Source organism: Toxorhynchites rutilus, chromosome 3 (genome assembly GCF_029784135.1).
Source record: "Toxorhynchites rutilus septentrionalis strain SRP chromosome 3, ASM2978413v1, whole genome shotgun sequence".
Classification (NCBI taxonomy): Eukaryota; Metazoa; Arthropoda; class Insecta; order Diptera; family Culicidae; genus Toxorhynchites; species Toxorhynchites rutilus.
Genome location: NC_073746.1, coordinates 48,571,366 through 48,588,522, shown reverse-complemented (window position 1 = coordinate 48,588,522; position 17,157 = coordinate 48,571,366). Strand labels below are relative to the sequence as shown.

The following is a 17,157-nucleotide window of genomic DNA, read 5'->3' as shown; positions in this document are numbered from 1 at the left end:
TGCCTCCCATAAATCATTTCTCCCGTCCGAACGTGGTGAAGTAGTTCTCACATTTTTACCTTGTTGCAAATGAACGACAACAGTAGACATATAAAATCCCAATCCGTTGCCATTGGAGTGACTCGTTGGGTACGAGTAGCGGAGAAAAATAAACGGAATCCCTCAGATATCCATCTCCAATTGCTCGTCTCGTTAGATGCTTATCAGCATTCGTAGCATTGTATTTCCATGTTGGCATCTTCGGTGCGGCAACGGGAAAAGAGGTGTGCTCAAAAGTGCAGTCAAGAATCGTAGAAAAAAAAGACCCGAGCAGGATGTCTCATTCGTCGTCGCTGGCTTCGAGTTATTCGAGGGATGCTGACTGGAATATGTTTGCAGATATGATCTGATAGAGAGAGAGAAGATCTCTGCCTCGGAGCTGCCGTCGCGGATTTGATCGCGTGGAGATTCGATTCAAATCGAAAAAAGAAACCTTTCCCTTTTGTCATGATTCTGCGGTGCAGTTTGTCGTTGCTGTTGTGCTGTCGCGCTTTTTGTGCATTCATTGTAATAGCCTTTTCACTCCAATCTCATAAATCACATCGATATTTGCGCTAGTAGCCAACCGTAGCATTGTGGAATGAGGAGATCCCCATGTGCCAAGTGCTCGTGCTGTTGTCATCCACCGAGTCCACGTTATCGCATCTGTTGTTCAGAACCGTAATGCGCCCGAGCTAGTATAAGTAGCTGCCACTATGCCCGGCACTCTCGGAAAATGAGAAAAAAAAATGGGCGAATACATTCGTAACGGCTACTGTCGAATAGGGTGATTTATATATTTCAATTAAATGTAAATCTATAATGTAAAATAAGCAAAACCCCAAGCCAGTTCAATGGTAGCGCTACAATAATTTAAAAAAACGTACGATCTAGAAACTATAAAAAAGTTATTCGCCCCCGGGTGGACTCGAACCACCAACCTTTCGGTTAACAGCCGAACGCGCTAACCGATTGCGCCACGAAGGCTCACATTTGCTCAATATTCATTTAAAGTTCTCATAGTTGTTGTAACAAATTTAGCTAAAATTGGCAAAACATTCAATTGAATCGACTAAAATTGTTTGTTAAATGTGATTGAAATTTGGCTTTATTGCCTTTGCCAAAAAGTATATGATTTTCACTTCATTAACCCTCCTGTACTCGCGTGAAAAATCATAACACGTATACTCGCGCACGGTGTCACAGACCGAAAATTGAACATCTCTGTAATGTTGCCATTGTGTATATTTCAGGCTTTTATTTGAAGAAGAGGGTATGATTGAATGAAAAAACTCCAAAAAATATGTTTTCTTGATCTTTATTATGTTTTAATAGTCATCTAATTCAGCCTCATCAAAATAGAGTAATTTTTGATACTCCAACAAAAATAACGAAAGTCGAATTTTTCACTGTTATTAATTAAAAGTAAGCAACTGAATATAATTTATGAAAGTATAAAGAGCTATAAAATAACATAAAAACGTATTAATCGATTGTGGTTTTATTAGAACAAGAATCAGAACATACCATAACTACATGCTCGAAACAAACATATTGCTTACATTTCATGCAGTTGTTGTGTGTTTTCGGGTCTTTTATCGAAGAGAAGAATGTATAACGACCTTCTAGATACTTACCAGATGATAAAGGTTCTGGAATATAAAGTATGCATATTTCTAATATTCTTTGTCTCTGTTTTCTTGGTAAACTAAGAATTTATGCCTTTTTTAGATGGGGCATAAAAAGATGAAATAAAAGACTCTCTAGGAGCTTCCTTTTCTATTTCTTGTTTTCTTGTCGATATTGTCCATTATAAAAAAGTATCCCCGAAACTGTAACTGTTAAAAATTACCATAAGCTACCGATTAGTTTATAGTTTACTGTTTACAATTCTTCCACAAGTGAAATTCTTTTACAGGTGTGTATATGTAAGACCGTTATATTTAGCGAATATCTATACGAAAGACAAACATTTATATTTTGCTTTTGAACATATGAATCTAACGACGAATATATCGACGAATAGTTAATATATGAATCCGTTCAATCCAGTAACAAAAGGGACTGAAATCAAATAAGAATAGTCCGATGGTATGGTATTGCGGGTACAAAGGTTTTCATGACTGGGACAACAATTAATGGAGAAGGATACAAGGAGGAATGTCTTCTGAACAGGATTTTGCCATTCATTCAATTACACGAAGGTCCGGTGAAGTTCTGGTCTGACTCAGTTCATTCATTCATTCGCTCATTTCTCCACACCTAATCAATCTTGTTTCTGCTTGGAATAATCATGGCGAAAAGAATACAGCAAGCAATCGTGAGATTGCACGATGAATCATTTTTCATTCTCCGACCATCTTTATTCGGGACTGAGAGTGAACATAACATTACAAAGAGTTCAATGAATGAATACTCCTTTGGATGGATCGCACGAAACAAAAACACGAGTGAGTTAAAATAGACTCAATCTGCGTGTATGTATGATTTTATTTTTTCCTTGTCAGCATTCAAGTGCACATGAATCTATCTTGCCGCTCACCAATAACTTGCGTTAATATGGTCTTTTGCGTTGGCTTAGATCGTTTCATACTAGAAACAAATAAAAATGTCATTGCAATAGTGCGCAGGAAACAACTCGATTTCAACTATCTACCTATATTTTACTGCCACGATTGAGGCTCAATGATTGCTCATTGAGTGAAAAACGAATGGTTTTACAGAGACACTCGCTGGCTCATTGACGAGTACAAAAGTACTCAACACCAAATAATACTCTCTACTTGCATGTTTTAACGAAGCAGATTCCCCCAGGCACATTGATTTTGAAGCCCGTATTAGGGAAACAGCTCGGTGGGAACAAAAATACCCTCGACCTGCATGTATATTTGCAAAGCGGATTTCCACAGGTACATCGATTGTGAAGTCTCTGTTGGGAAAACCGTCAATCGGGCCAATCAAAACTTGGCAGTAAGGCATTTAGACAACGCTTGACATTTTACAGTTATTCAATTGTTCATCTCATGAAAAATAAAATTCCATTAATTTTGATAGACGTGAAGAAATATTTCCTATCAATTGATGCAAACATCTTTCCAATCTGTTGAGAAATGTTCGAGGGTAGTGTTAGCACACAAATCGGCAGAACAAATGTATGGGAAAAAAAGTTTTTCCAGTTTTCATAAATTCAAACCGTTTAGAGATTAGCGAATTGTAATGTATAGTATATCAAACAAATCTTAGAGAATTTCCGATTCGATTGGTATGCAAATTATGAGAATTCGTTCACAGTCAAAATAGTTATTAACGTTAACTTCATTCCATAAAAACGTGACCTTTTTTCTGATTTGGCACCCTACCTTAAAGTCTTAGTTCTACGTCAAAACGACACAAAACAACAATCACAACAAACAAACAATAACAATCAATACCAACTAGCTTGTCAAAGGATTGGAACGGATGGAAACGAACCCGCTATGCAAAGTGAAATTGTTTATGGCGAATATTCTAGACGCAGCTCATACAACAATTACGCTATTCAAACTATGACTATGGAACCAATCGAATAAATAGGGCACGAAATGTTCAGAACAACTTAGTTACAAATAAATCATCGATCAGTATAGACCAACCAGGTTTGGCTATATTCGTTCATCATTTCTTCTCCCTCATCGGGTAACCAGTCTACTCTCATCTCTTCATCCCTCTGGAACTCCGCTCAGAAACTATCTGGGCGGAGATAGTGGTGATTCCGGGAACTTTTCGATCAAGGTAGTATGTCCAGCTTGTTCTTACGAGAATAAGAATGAATCTATTTCATGAAAACATGACACTGTTCAGGGTCTCCAAAACATTCGAAGTCATTTCGGTATAATTCAATGCAACAGTTCGATGAATTCTAAAGTAATATCCGACATGATGAAAACGCAGATTGATTTTCATAATTCGTTTATCGGGTGAAAATTTGTGTGAATTTGGGGGTGTTTTTGAGCTTTTTGATGAAAGTGGTGACATTTCGATCGATCATTCAATTTTTGCGAATTCGTGATTTTTTTTCGTATTGAAAGTTTCGTTAAAGCTCAACACATTACAAGCCGGATGTAAAGAAAATGTAAAGAATTTTCCAAGAGTGGGAGATGTGTTCTTCGGTTGAACACTCAAGATGAGAATTCGTTCCATTGCGATTGCTATAGTTGCCGCTAACACAAACGATTTCGGATTTTCTGTTGCCGTTCTGCGAAAGGTGTCAGTATGATTTGTGGATTATTTCTTTGGGATTGGTGTTTTTGGGAGCGTTGAAGATGTAATTTAGCTAAGAGATATAGAAAAACTACTCGGATATTCGATAAGTTATTTAAATTGAGAGCCCTAATGTCTTTTTTTTACTTAAGGAGGTATTCTAGTGTAGAGACACGAATTTCGGACCTTTTTTCGAGCTCCGAAAAAATAAAACAAATAATATTTTTACTATCCATTATATCATCATTTGTTCATCTATCTTTTAACAATAAAACAAAAATTGAACAGAGAAAAAATGTTCATAACGAGAATACTTAAGAGCTGAGGAAGTAAGGGGGTTAAAAAATGTTGTGCCATGGCGTACACGATTCCAGCTCTTCTGGTTATCTGAAACAAATAAATCGAACAGATTCTGAATCAGTAAAGATGCCACCATCGCATGAACCTCGGACGAGTCAAAAAAAATTTTTTTTTGGCAAAATAGTGGCCGTTTGAAAAACAAAATGCGGTTTAAAACGTTTTTCCTTACGTTTTCCTTTTTTTTAATATTAAAATTTAACAAAGGTTCATGCGATAGAGAGATGCCTGCAGATTGCATCCATATAAATTCGACATTAATCGGATCTGTAGAACTTGAAATATCGTGCACGCCAGTTTGAAAAAACTAGTTTCAAGAGAACGCATTTGAAGTTCATTGTTATGGCCGTACTAGGCTAGATACCGCATCACAAAAAGTCCTATGGTATATTCTGGAATGCCTAAACTACAGAAATATGAAGGAAAAAAGTTTTGATGATTTTCAAATTTCTAGACTAGAATACTGCTTTAAGAAAAATGCGACAAGACTATCCACCTGACCAAGGCACAAAAAGATGTATTCTGAAAATTAAAGTTCTTTTTGCATAGAAATCCATGATTCGGTAGCTATTCGTAGTTGCGGGAAGAGGGCCGAAATAGTTGCTACAAACAGAAAAAAACTAGAAGTGGGTTATATCTGTGATATAACCACTAGATAGACGTTGCACTTCCGCTGGCTCTGTAATCATTTGTTTGAAGTAACATCTGGATCAATTCTCAATGAATGAATGAAATAATATTTTTCAAGATTTCTGAAAGTTTTCCTTGTTAGTGTGTGAGTGAATGAGTATTAGTATGAAATTGTTATTAACATGAAATTCAACTATTTCGAACTTGTTGGTGGTCCAGAAATGAACCGTAGGGTTTTCGTGGCTTTACAAAGGCAACTGATAAAGTTTGATACATAATTCTATTTTACTCTCGTGTGAATAATACACGAGGGTTTTCATGACCACTCCACGCGGAAGCAAAATAGAAACTGATGCTCTTGGATACGATTGCATCACGGGAACCGAATGCATAAATCTTCCTTTGCTCGAGCGCATTTACAAGCGAACATTCCATCATGACCATTCACAACGTGACGAAAGCAAAACCGAAACTGATATTCGCTTATATGCAGTTTTGTGTTATTTCAATGCCTTGAAGGCCATTGAAAAAAAATTCGGATCAATTATTAACAATCATATGACTCTTGGACATTTTGTCTTTCGATTAAAGTCATACCACTCCGTTCAGCCGGCAAAGAGGTATTTACGTCGAAAACCTTGCACTCCAGCTTCACGCTCTCGTTTTCGAAACTTTGAACTTACACCCCGGTACAGAAATGGAAGACGTAGTCCTACGTCAAAAAAAATAGTCTCGTATTTATACCAGGCGATTTGACATTTAGGGTACCTCACTAATTGTTGAACGCTTTCCAAATGTTGAACAGTCTGAGAAATTCTAGCTAGAAATCAATGTTGTTTTCGAAACACTAGCTTCAAAAACACCTGCGTTTGAAAGTTACACATGTTATGTTGCCCAATAGATAACATTTACATAACCCCTTTGAAAAATTCGATTAAGAATATTGTGTAATCAATGATCATTTGGCACTGCAATTTTCAAAAAATTGAAATAAGAAAATGCATCCTCAAAATAACCTTTACTATAAAAACAGCTGTGAATTTTTCACTGCCACTATTTTTCACAACTCCTGATAGAATGTTTTAACTGTTCTTCAATCAACCGGTGCTCTCTTACACTAAAATATTATATGAATAATACATTTTTAAATTCTGTTATTTTTCATCTCATATTCCATTTGTCGAACGCTCTCATAACCTCAAATTATCTTTTCCATTAGACGGGGAGACAGAAGAACATGATATAATGTCTTTTTTCCAAACTGTGCAAATGTAAATAAAACTGCAGTTGAAATTCAATTACGTTGGTGTTTTCTAGTGAGCAAATCAACAAAAGAAAAATATACCGATGACAACAATCCGATGTAACTGAAACGTCCACTTTTGTAAACAATTTAATTTATGTTACCAAACTCAATTTTATCCTTTTATAATTCTTTTATAATTCTGTCTGTTTATTCTGTTCTGTCGCAAAACCGGCCCAATTATGAATATGCGACTATACTATTTTTTTCTTTTCGTACATATTACTTAGAAATTCTTGCAAATCGAAAAACTTCGAAGAAAATAATAAAACAAAATGATGAATCAATTTACCCATATCTGGCATCCCTGCTTTCGTCATTCGGTTTATTTACATTACCGGTTTGTCTCACGCAAGGCGGGTATACTGGAGTCGCTTTTTGCGCGGATTTCGGAATTTACGCGGATTTCGAAATTTACGCGGTTTTTTTACGCGAATTTCGGAATTTTGGAATTTACGCGGTTTCTTTACGTGGCACGTATCAACCGCCTAAAAATTAACTCCAGTATAAACAGATTTATTGTGCGGATTTCGTAATTTACGCGGTTTTCTTTTACGCGGTTTTTTTTACGCGGCACGTATCCCCCGCGTTAAAAGCGACTCCAGTGTATATGATACTAGGTGAGGATTCATTTACTAGTGTCACACAGCTGTCAAAGTTTCAGTATTTTGAAAACCGAAAAATCAATCAAAGGAGGGAGTAAAGGAAATCGGCCTTTTTCGATTTTTTTTTTTGATGCCTAATGTCCTCAAATTGCATGAAACGTCGAGATTTACTGTCATCTCGAATTTTTTTTTCGTGATAACAGTAAATCTCGACGTTTCATGCAATTCTGAGACATTTGGCTTAAAAAAAATTCGATTTCCTTTCGATTTTCCTCCCCCCTTTGGGTGATTTTCGATTCTCAGAAAACTTAATTTTTAACTTAATCTGCGACAATAGTAAATGAAATCAGAATGAGCAAATATTTAGTATAGGGGATTTTATCGTGCAAATCAACATTTCGGAAGTTCCGTATGAAAAATCGATATGACGATTTTCATTGGTTTTGCCTCGTATTCCGAAAAAATGTCCCAGAGTCGATTTTTGACAAACAAAATTTCGAGATGACAGTAGATCTCGTCGTTTCATGCAATTTGAAGACATTTGACATCAAAAAAAAAATTTCGGTATGCCCGATTTCGGTTTTCAAAAAACTCAAACTTTGATAGCTGTGCGACACTAGTAAATGAAGACCGATTGAGCTGATATTTGCATAGGGTAGTTTTTCGTGGGAATCAACATTTTAAATCAAGTTCGCTTTGAAAAATCAAAAGTCACATTTTTTCATACATCCATTGGCACTCTATTGGATACCTTAGGACAGGGTTTTTCAAATGGTGCTCCGCGGGAAATTTGTGCTCCGCGAAGGTATAGCAAATGCTCCCACTTGAAAACCCACCTTGATATAAAGCATTATTTAAATCAATTTCACTGGGCATATAACGATTTATCTTGTTTACTCCGGGTCAGATATCGTGTAATTGCGACGCGCAACCGAAAAAGAGTTGTTCCCAGGTAGATAATCTCAATGCAAATAGGATTTGTTTTATTGATTAAAAAATTCCGGTTTGTTTTTGCTATAAAAAGTGCTCAGCCATAAAAAAAAATCTGAAAACCCCTGCCTTAGGATATACTTCTAAGCGTCTTGATCTCACGAACGAATGCTGTTGAGGTGAGAAACTAACAGTTCAACATATAGCGAGGGTCGTTCAACATTTGTTTAAATGGATGAACATGTGTTCAACATTTGGGTGCCAGAACACCATTGAAAGAATATGTTTTCTTAAACAATGCAAACGATCTCATATAATAAATATAACAAAAAATAACGCTTAATGGCTGCTATAGGGTGATGTTGGGAAGTTTTCAGTAATTTTATGTGTTATCACGAAGAAATCAAGAATATATGAACATACCTAGTTACAGCGTTCAACATTTGACGAGTTACCCTATGCCATTTTTTCTTTTGTTTGTGTCATTCTGCAAAAGAGTAAATTGGTTGTTCAGCGTATTAGAAATTCCGTAAAATTTCGTTCCGAATAAGCATTCGCATTTGCGACATTTGATATTTTTTTTAAGAAAAAAGCGGTCGAAGCATATCGTTTGCTTGTTTAACGATCTTTCGGGAACCACAAGCGCAAAAAAATATGGAGTCGGCTAATCCGATGAACCGATGAACCGTTCTGGGAGTAATGAAATCAGGAGGAATCAGGAGGAACAACAACCAGGAGGACAACAACCGGTTGAATACAGATCGCCACCGACAATAAATGATAAAGTTGAGCTTTACATTGATAGAGGAAAGTTCGGAAGTCCGGGAAATACAGTAAAGTGATATTACAGCATGACAACGCACCAGCGCACACCGCTAGAATCGTGAAGGATACCTATATTATTGTTGTTTAAAAAGTGCCTAGTCGCACCGCTTGAAGTTAGACTTCCAGTAGCCAAGAGAAATTTGTCATGAAAGTTCACAAGCATTAACAATGTTGATATCAAAAAATTAAATTAAACTGTTCAAAACTCGTTGGATTCAAATGGTTCAATGGGTTTTTTTTGTTCAATTTCTAAATCAAATGATCTATAAATTGTTTCTCCCCGTTTCACCAAACTAGCAGTACCATTAATCAATCATACAAAATCTCGCCATTACAATCCCTCTCCACCACACGGTAGCTCGATGCAGCACTCTGCCAGCGGTGACCACCCTCGTTCAAGATCCGCCAGATATATCAAACATTTATAGTCCATTAATATTTGACACCCGACAAAATTATCGATGATATTCGAAGGTAACGTTACGTATGTTGCCGCAGCGCGGCGAAAAACAAAAACGAGAAAAGCATAAGCAGGACAGGACGGTTCCCGTGAAAGAAATGCGAGGGCAAACAAAAAAAAATAGCCACAACTCGCCTTTGCTTGTTCCCATATTTCCCATGTAGTGCGCTGCCAAGCAGACGCGATCTTGAAGACCTTGCGATTACTTTCAACTGATTAAGAAGGTTGCCATGTGGTTGGTGAAAGAAATTACGAACGAATTTCGAGACGAGCTCCAGGAGCTCTCCACGTGCAGCGGCTCCATTTGGATCCCCATCGGGATCGGACGTTTCGGCATCTACGGGTCCACGGTCTTAAACGTGGAAATTATGTTAATTTAATGAATACAATGTTACAAATCGTAATTGAAAGGTGATTATAGACAAATACATATAATTGATTGGTAATTTTCGTTTCAAACTATTTTTTCCCAACGCCGCACCGAGCTGGTCTTGGGAAATCGTGTCTAGGCACAGCCCAGATTGAGAAGTCGGCGTGGCTTGATACTGCTCAGAGTGGTAATTCAAACGTCAGACAGTTAGAGCACATTCTCGTCTAAACCACGTCGGGTTGTTTCCGTAGGGATAAATATATGGACAGCGAGCGGGTAAGGTGATATACATTACCGATGGGATCGATGGCCCCACTGACGTGTGGTGCGCCAGTGAGTAGTCCGTACCGGAAAGGGTGGCCATGTGGCTCGAAGTGTTGATTCGCGAGGCAATATCAATGAAATAAAATGAAACCATTCACGGTTCGCGCGCCGCAGATAAGCATATTCACGTTTCACAATTAAATTATACAGTTCGTTTTCCACCGTGTTGATGATTACCGTGGCTCAGGCTGTTGAAATTACGGATCCGATTGATAGGATTCGCAAAGCGTCCACGACAGCGACGCGAGTAATGAGTTGGATTCATGCAAAATCCGGCGGGAAAAGGCTTAGAGCTGTGTTGCTTGAAATTGATGATGGGTCGACAAAATTATAGACTGACTGTGCAATTTTGAGGTTAGAAGGGTAACACACAGGTAATAATGTCAGATAATGATCATGACGCTTCCTAGCACTGTGAGACCCTGTCAACGAATCTGATGATACATATAAAATATTAAAAACACAACCAGAGCACTACCAATCCGGACATCATCCATCCTACGAATATAGTTGCGAACACACAGATCCCATTTCGAGCCATAGTTTTTCACATCGGCTTAATTATTTCATGAATCCTAGCAAAACCAAGTCAAAATGTCTTCAAAAAATTTTGAAAGTTTGATAATACCGCGCTATATCATCCTAAAAAATATAAAGGGAGATTTTCCAGATATGGTCGGATTGTTGACGTAGGACTACGAAGTTATTTTATTCAATTCGCTTGTTCGGAGCAAGAATTCCGTAGCAAGTTCATCCAGTTAGCTCAATTTTCGCTCTTGTTGTAGGCCTACGTGATAAGGACGATACTGAGCTTTTTTAATTTATGCTCTCTGCTCTTTCAAAACGACATCAAAATGGAAGTTAAGCTGAAACGAACAGTGCTCCCTTAATCATCGATAAGTGCTGAAAAGTGACGCTCGCTTATATTTAACACATAAACACCAGGAGATTTTACACGATACAGGAAACCTGACGGGCTTTTCCCGCCAGCCAAAGTTTATGTAAGCTGCTGCCATCGGCAACGACAACATTTGACCCCTTATGCTCGTGTCATTCCGCTCTCCCACAACAAACAGTGCAATAAGGAATGGATTTGTCCCTTTTTGACACTAGCGGCCACCTAACCCACCACCAAACCAGCGATGCTAGGAACTCGGGAAGAGATACACAAAAATAGTCGTGACCAAAATTACACATTTAAATTCCAATTAAATTCTCGCCGTTTGTCTCTCGCACCGCGCGACTCTCATGTTGCACGGCTTATAATCATATCGGTCCGCTTTTTATGCTAACCAGAGAACGAAAGCAGCTGCCTCCTGCCTCAGATGTTGCGGTTGGTTGGTTGGTTGGTACTGCCGTTTCGTTGTTGATATATGTACTTAGTCAGCTGAGGCAACATTATGGCACTCTCCCAAACCGACTCGACAGCGAAAAATCCGGCATTAGAAATTCTCTCCACCCCATCTATCTTGCGGAGGCCGGCCGCTCGAGCCCTCTTAAACGAGGCTGAAAACGTGGAAAGCCTAGTTCACGAAAACAAGTGATAGGTCATTTAAAAACCCATATCCAACAAAAACGGGATTGCGCCGTGTGGCGATGTGCAATGGGGATTGGGGTGTCTGGGCGGGGATAAACGAATAGCGAAAGCCACATCAAACAACGATTTGAAACTATGACTACAAACTTTTGAACGATTATTATGTAGATATCACCATAATCACCGTCATAACATTAATGGCTCGTGAAGCTGAGAAATGTTCAATTCTTTTTTTTCGGAATAGGTTCGCCAGGGCTTCGCCCTCACGACAGAAAGATCTGTAACGGAAAAAAATGTTTTATGATTCTACTCCGTTGAACTACAATTCCAGTTCCTGTCACTTAATTATGGTGGAGCTATCCACAGACGAACAATAGATTGTTAAGCATTTTTAAGTTGATTTGTTTGTCTCGTCACTTAAAAATAAGTGCGAAATGTAATCATTCCAAATAATATTGATATTAATTTTTTTAATGATATATTGTTCTGTAGTTATAGGTGAATTAGCCTTAAGTTTAAAAATGTACTGCTAGGTAATGGATCTTTATCCTATTTGAGCCTAATTAAATAAATAAATGAAAAAAACAATAGGGCTGTTGTTGATTTCTAGTGTTTACGACTCATGGCGACCCTGAATCCATCAACTTAAAAAATCACATCTTCGTGTATCGTACGGTTTGGACCACTCTGAAATTGCGATAAATTCTGAACAAAAATATTCCTCGATGTTCTCAAAGGAAGTAAAGTGAGTGTATTGTTGAGCAGGATCATTGTCTTCATTAATTTCTGGAAGCGACAGTTTCTACTCCGCAATAGCGAGTATAGAAGTACTTTGGATCCTTTCGTAGATCTCGCCAATAGCCCGTAAATCCATATGGATCATCAAAATTTAACTTTTAAATCAGGAAAAATAAACTACATTGAAAAAACAAACCTCAAAAAAAATAAAAAACAAAAAAAATCTTAATACTACGTCAAAAATTTGGGCACGTGAAAAAACTTCGTACCCATTGTGATATTATAGAACAACTGCGACCACGCAACAATTATCAACGATGATGATCGATTCACGGCGGCCGCTTAGCAATTGCAGTGGAACGAATTTTCACCATCATATTTCATCCAAAGAACACTGCTCTGACTGCTGGAAACTGTATACTTCCCGTCCGGCTTGCAATGTGTTGTACTTTGTCGCCACTTTTAACCAGGAAATGATGCACGAATTCGCGAAAATTCAAGGATCAATAAGAAAATCACCAGCCACTGATTAACCCAAAAACACTCCTAAATTCACACAGCACTCTCCAGCAAACACATTATAAAAATCAATTTGCTTCTTATTATCTCATATACTACTTTAAAATGCATCGAACTTCTGCATTGAATTGTATTGAAATAACTCTTTAGGGAAAGGTTGGTTCGGTGACCCTGAAAAGTGCCATGTTTTTATGGAATAGTTTCATTTCTGTTCTCACTTAAAAATTCGTATGCTTATTGCCAATGCACGAAATGCATCTTTTTTTAGACACACTGAAGGCAGCGACTGGCGATTTTGCATCTGTATCATCACCATCTCGGTATGCTGGATCAGGTTACGGTGCTTTTTTGGATGCCAGTAAAATTGACGGTCAACTGCTTCCCAGTTAGAATCAGTGTTGCCACACGTATAGATTTATCTGGATAGGTACAGATTTTTCCGTTATTTTTAATACAGATTCTGTACGGTCCAGATTACAGATTTTCGTCAAAAAGTACAGATTGGTACAGATTTTCCCGCGTGTGAAATTTCTTTCTTGGTCAGTATTATTACATGAAGTCACTAGAGATGCATCTCTAGGTATGAATGAAAACAAAACAAAACATACCTGTGCAGTTTGATGTGAAGAACAGATTTCGTGCCTCATGCATGCTGCCTAGGGTGCCAATGAAAATGGTCAAGGGAGAAGCTCAATCGGACTTAAGGGAGAGTGGCGCAAAGCGGTCAAAGTTTGAGTTTTTTGAAAATCGAAAAATCACCCAAGGGGATAGTAAAGGAAATCGGGGTTTTCGAAAAAAAAAATGTTGATGCCAAATGTCTTAAAATTGCATGAAACGTCGAGATCTAGTGTCATCTCGAAAAAAAATTTTTTGTCAAAAATCGACACTCTGAGACTTAGTTTTTATTCGGCATGCGAAACGAAAGGTATGGTTTAGGGTGATAATAAAAATAGTTATCTCAGTTTTTCATTCGGAACTTGCTACGAAATGTCGATTTGCACAATAATATACCCTATGCAAAATATTAGCTCATTCGGACTACATTTACTGTCACAAACGTTAAAATTTGAGTTTTTTTGAAAAACGAAAAATCACCGTAAATTGAGGTTTTTAAAAGATTTTTGAGATAACTGTAAATCTCAACGTGTCATGCAATTTTAAGACTTTTGGCATCAAAATTTTTTTTAAACTCCCGTTTTTCGCTGATTTTTCGATTTTCAAAAAACTCAAATTTTAACGTCTGCGACACCATTTATTATCAGCCAGTCCCAGTGCCGATTTTTGACAAAAAAAAATTTTTCGAGATGACACTAGATCTCAACATTTGATCCCATTTTTAGACATTAGGCACCAGAAACTTTTTTTCGAAAACTCCGATTTCCTTTACTCTCCCCTTGGGTGATTTTTCGATTTTCAAAAAACTCAAACTTTGACCGCTTTGCGCCACTCTCCCTTAAGTCCGATTTAGCTGAAATTTGGCACAGGTTGTTTTTTCGAGGTGGTGAACGTTTTGTATAGGGTAACTTTTTGAAATTTTAGGGTCGATTTTTTCCCATACATTTATTGGCACCCTAATGCTGCCGTTATAAGAGTAATGCTCCGGAAGGAAATCGCAGTTTCAGAAAACGAAAGTTTGTAGAATTGGTGGACAAAAATTGGATGTCTAAAAAAAATGACGGTCTGTAACAATCTGTAGCTGTGGACTGAAAAGTTATACTTTCGTAGCTTCTGAAACTATAAATAAAGAAATTTATCAAGAGCAGTACCTTCAGGAGAGGTTGGTTGCCTTTTCTAACCTAACATGGCAAGCTGTCACTATTCAAATTTGACCAAACAACGACGATTATGTCAATGGGGTCCCAAAAATTGTAATCCGACCGAAACCCTAGGGCAATGGTCGCTTGAGGGACAACGGTCAATTGTGATGTGAAAACTGAAGAAGAAGGATAGAGGAATGAATGGATTGTGGATCTGGATCCTTGGATTGAAGAAGCCATATCACCAGGGGCATGTGGTTCTGTGTTACTTGAAATCTTTATTTAAACACTTACACTTCACAATATCCAAAACATAATTTTCCGTGTCGGGTTGGCTTCGGATTGGGTCGGGGAATAGTGTGAATTAGTCCAGGCGTGCGGGTGTTAATCCCTTGGTTAGCACCTCATCGTGAACATGGTTCCCCTCGCCAACCGATGCCGACGTCATTTTCGACAAACTCGTTGAAACAATCCAGCAATCCACAGAGCGAGCCTACGAACAAAGGGAACGAACGAGAGGACCCAGATATCATCAATCAATCGCGCGCCCCGGTAATTTTATGAATTTCTTCTCGCGCCCTGAAAATTATTGTTATTATTGCTATTATGACCATTACCATTATCTACGGAGGCCAGCCAAAACCGTAAAACGAGGGAAGTCAGAGAGCAACGAGAAAAACAACAAAACCCCTAAACACAGGGCTGAGAATATCAATCTTTAATAAACATTATAAACAATAAGCAGATGAAATTCGTGCAGGTTCTGAGGATCGTGGTTTGGTCCCTTCTCCAGCCTCTTGGGGGCTACCCCCACCTTACGGGGACCAAGTGAAATGGAAAGTGAGCAAAATAAATATGTTCACACGATTTTCACGTTCCTTCGTTCCAACTTTTCACCGCCTTTTCTGTGCCGTTTGGGAAACGGATTTGGCCACGAGAAAACTATTGAGAGGTGGCGTCCCGTCGTCACAGCCTTCTCCCGCGGCGTCATCATTTTGTGCCACAAAATCTGTTTGAGGGAAGTTTTGAGTGTTTGTTGTTTGTGCCGTCTGCCGGTTTTGTTTTTTCATCTCTCTTTCTTTTCTGTCAAACACTTCCTCGTTAATCAATTTTTGAGAGTGCCGCTTGCCGAAGCGCTTTCGCAAGTTGCGACCGACTTGTCTAAGCACTTTCCAATATTTATTTTAATCATTAACCTTCTGGGTCAAATAATTACACGAGCGACCCGATCGTTGTTCAGCTGAGGTAACCGTTTCGCGTGTTTAACTTAGTTTTTTTTTCACTTTTTACGATGGCTGTGCCGTTGCAGGTAATGGTTGTTGGAAGTAAGTTTGTTGCGAGCATGTATTGTTTTTTAATTGGTGTTCGCAAGCTTTGCGAGCTTCTTCGATCAACTCTAATGTACAGTTACTGACAGAACAATTCCACCACCGAGTCAAGTTCTGTGGAAGAAACAGTCTTCATTTCCTACCGTGATGGAACATATGTAATCAAGTCCCATTGAAAACATACTTTCTGTCGACGATCATTCCGATTGGACCCATGAAAGCTGACCGCTGGCTAAGGTTCCGCTCCGAGCGAAAGCTCCCGGTACTCGACCATCAGCCGTCGAGCCGTCGTAATCGATTGTGACAATATCCCTGATCGTTAGGAATGCTATTTGCTCGTGATTGAGCCAAATCAGTAGATCTCGCGCGTTGCGGCCCGTTTCACACGGTTCGGCGCGGCAGCCACTGATAAAAGGACACCGACAGTCGTCTCTTTGGGACCAGTTTCTACCGCCACGGCTTCTACGAGCGGTACGGCGTACAAAACGGCGAACTAATTAAGTCGTCCAAAACAGAATTTTATCTCTGATTGTAATGTGACTTTGTGGCGTGCTTTAACATAATCATTTGCATTTTACATGCCACTTCGGGTTTATCTCGGAGGTATTTGAGATGGTTGGGTTTTTAGGCAGGGAGATGTCGCTCTGCCAGCAACCATTCCAAACTTACGTTCTGCACGTCGAGGGTCCCTCGTACGATCCTCGTGGAAGTGGTGATAGTAATGCCGGGGAAGACGGAAAACGGAATGCCGCTGCGCGCAGATCGACCCAGAAGATCTACCTCTCAGTCGCTGCTACATCTGTTCGGCGGAACAATTTAGCACATGTACAATCTACACATTATGCTGCCGGACAACCAGACGCTCCTACCCGGCGTCCCCCACCTCCCGCCACCGACAGAAGCGCTCGCAACATATTCATACATTTTATTTGAATATTTTATTTATTGCATTTGCATTGCTAGTGCTGAATCGGAGCTCGTTTTCCCATCATTCGTCTATCGCACAACGACAAAGACCCAAAGTCGCAGCAGCATCCCAGCGGGATGAAGATCCGCACAGATTGAACTGCCGGTCGGAGGATGAGAAAATTACCTGTCTTTTCCGCACACCTCCCGGCCGGCGATATTGTTACTTATTGCGAGTTTTACTGACGGGATACACTCCGAGAGGAATAGTGGTATGGAGATAGCTTTGTCTTTACTTTACTTTCGAAGCA

At 38.9% G+C, this 17,157-nt stretch overlaps 1 non-coding gene across 1 annotated transcript; it reads right to left on the bottom strand.

The window, feature by feature from the left end:
• Window positions 1-931: 931 nt before the first annotated feature.
• Trnan-guu (transfer RNA asparagine (anticodon GUU)) lies at window positions 932-1,005 on the bottom strand. The gene has a single exon. It is a non-coding gene; the product is annotated as a tRNA-Asn (tRNA).
• Between the last annotated feature and the right edge of the window lie 16,152 nt (window positions 1,006-17,157).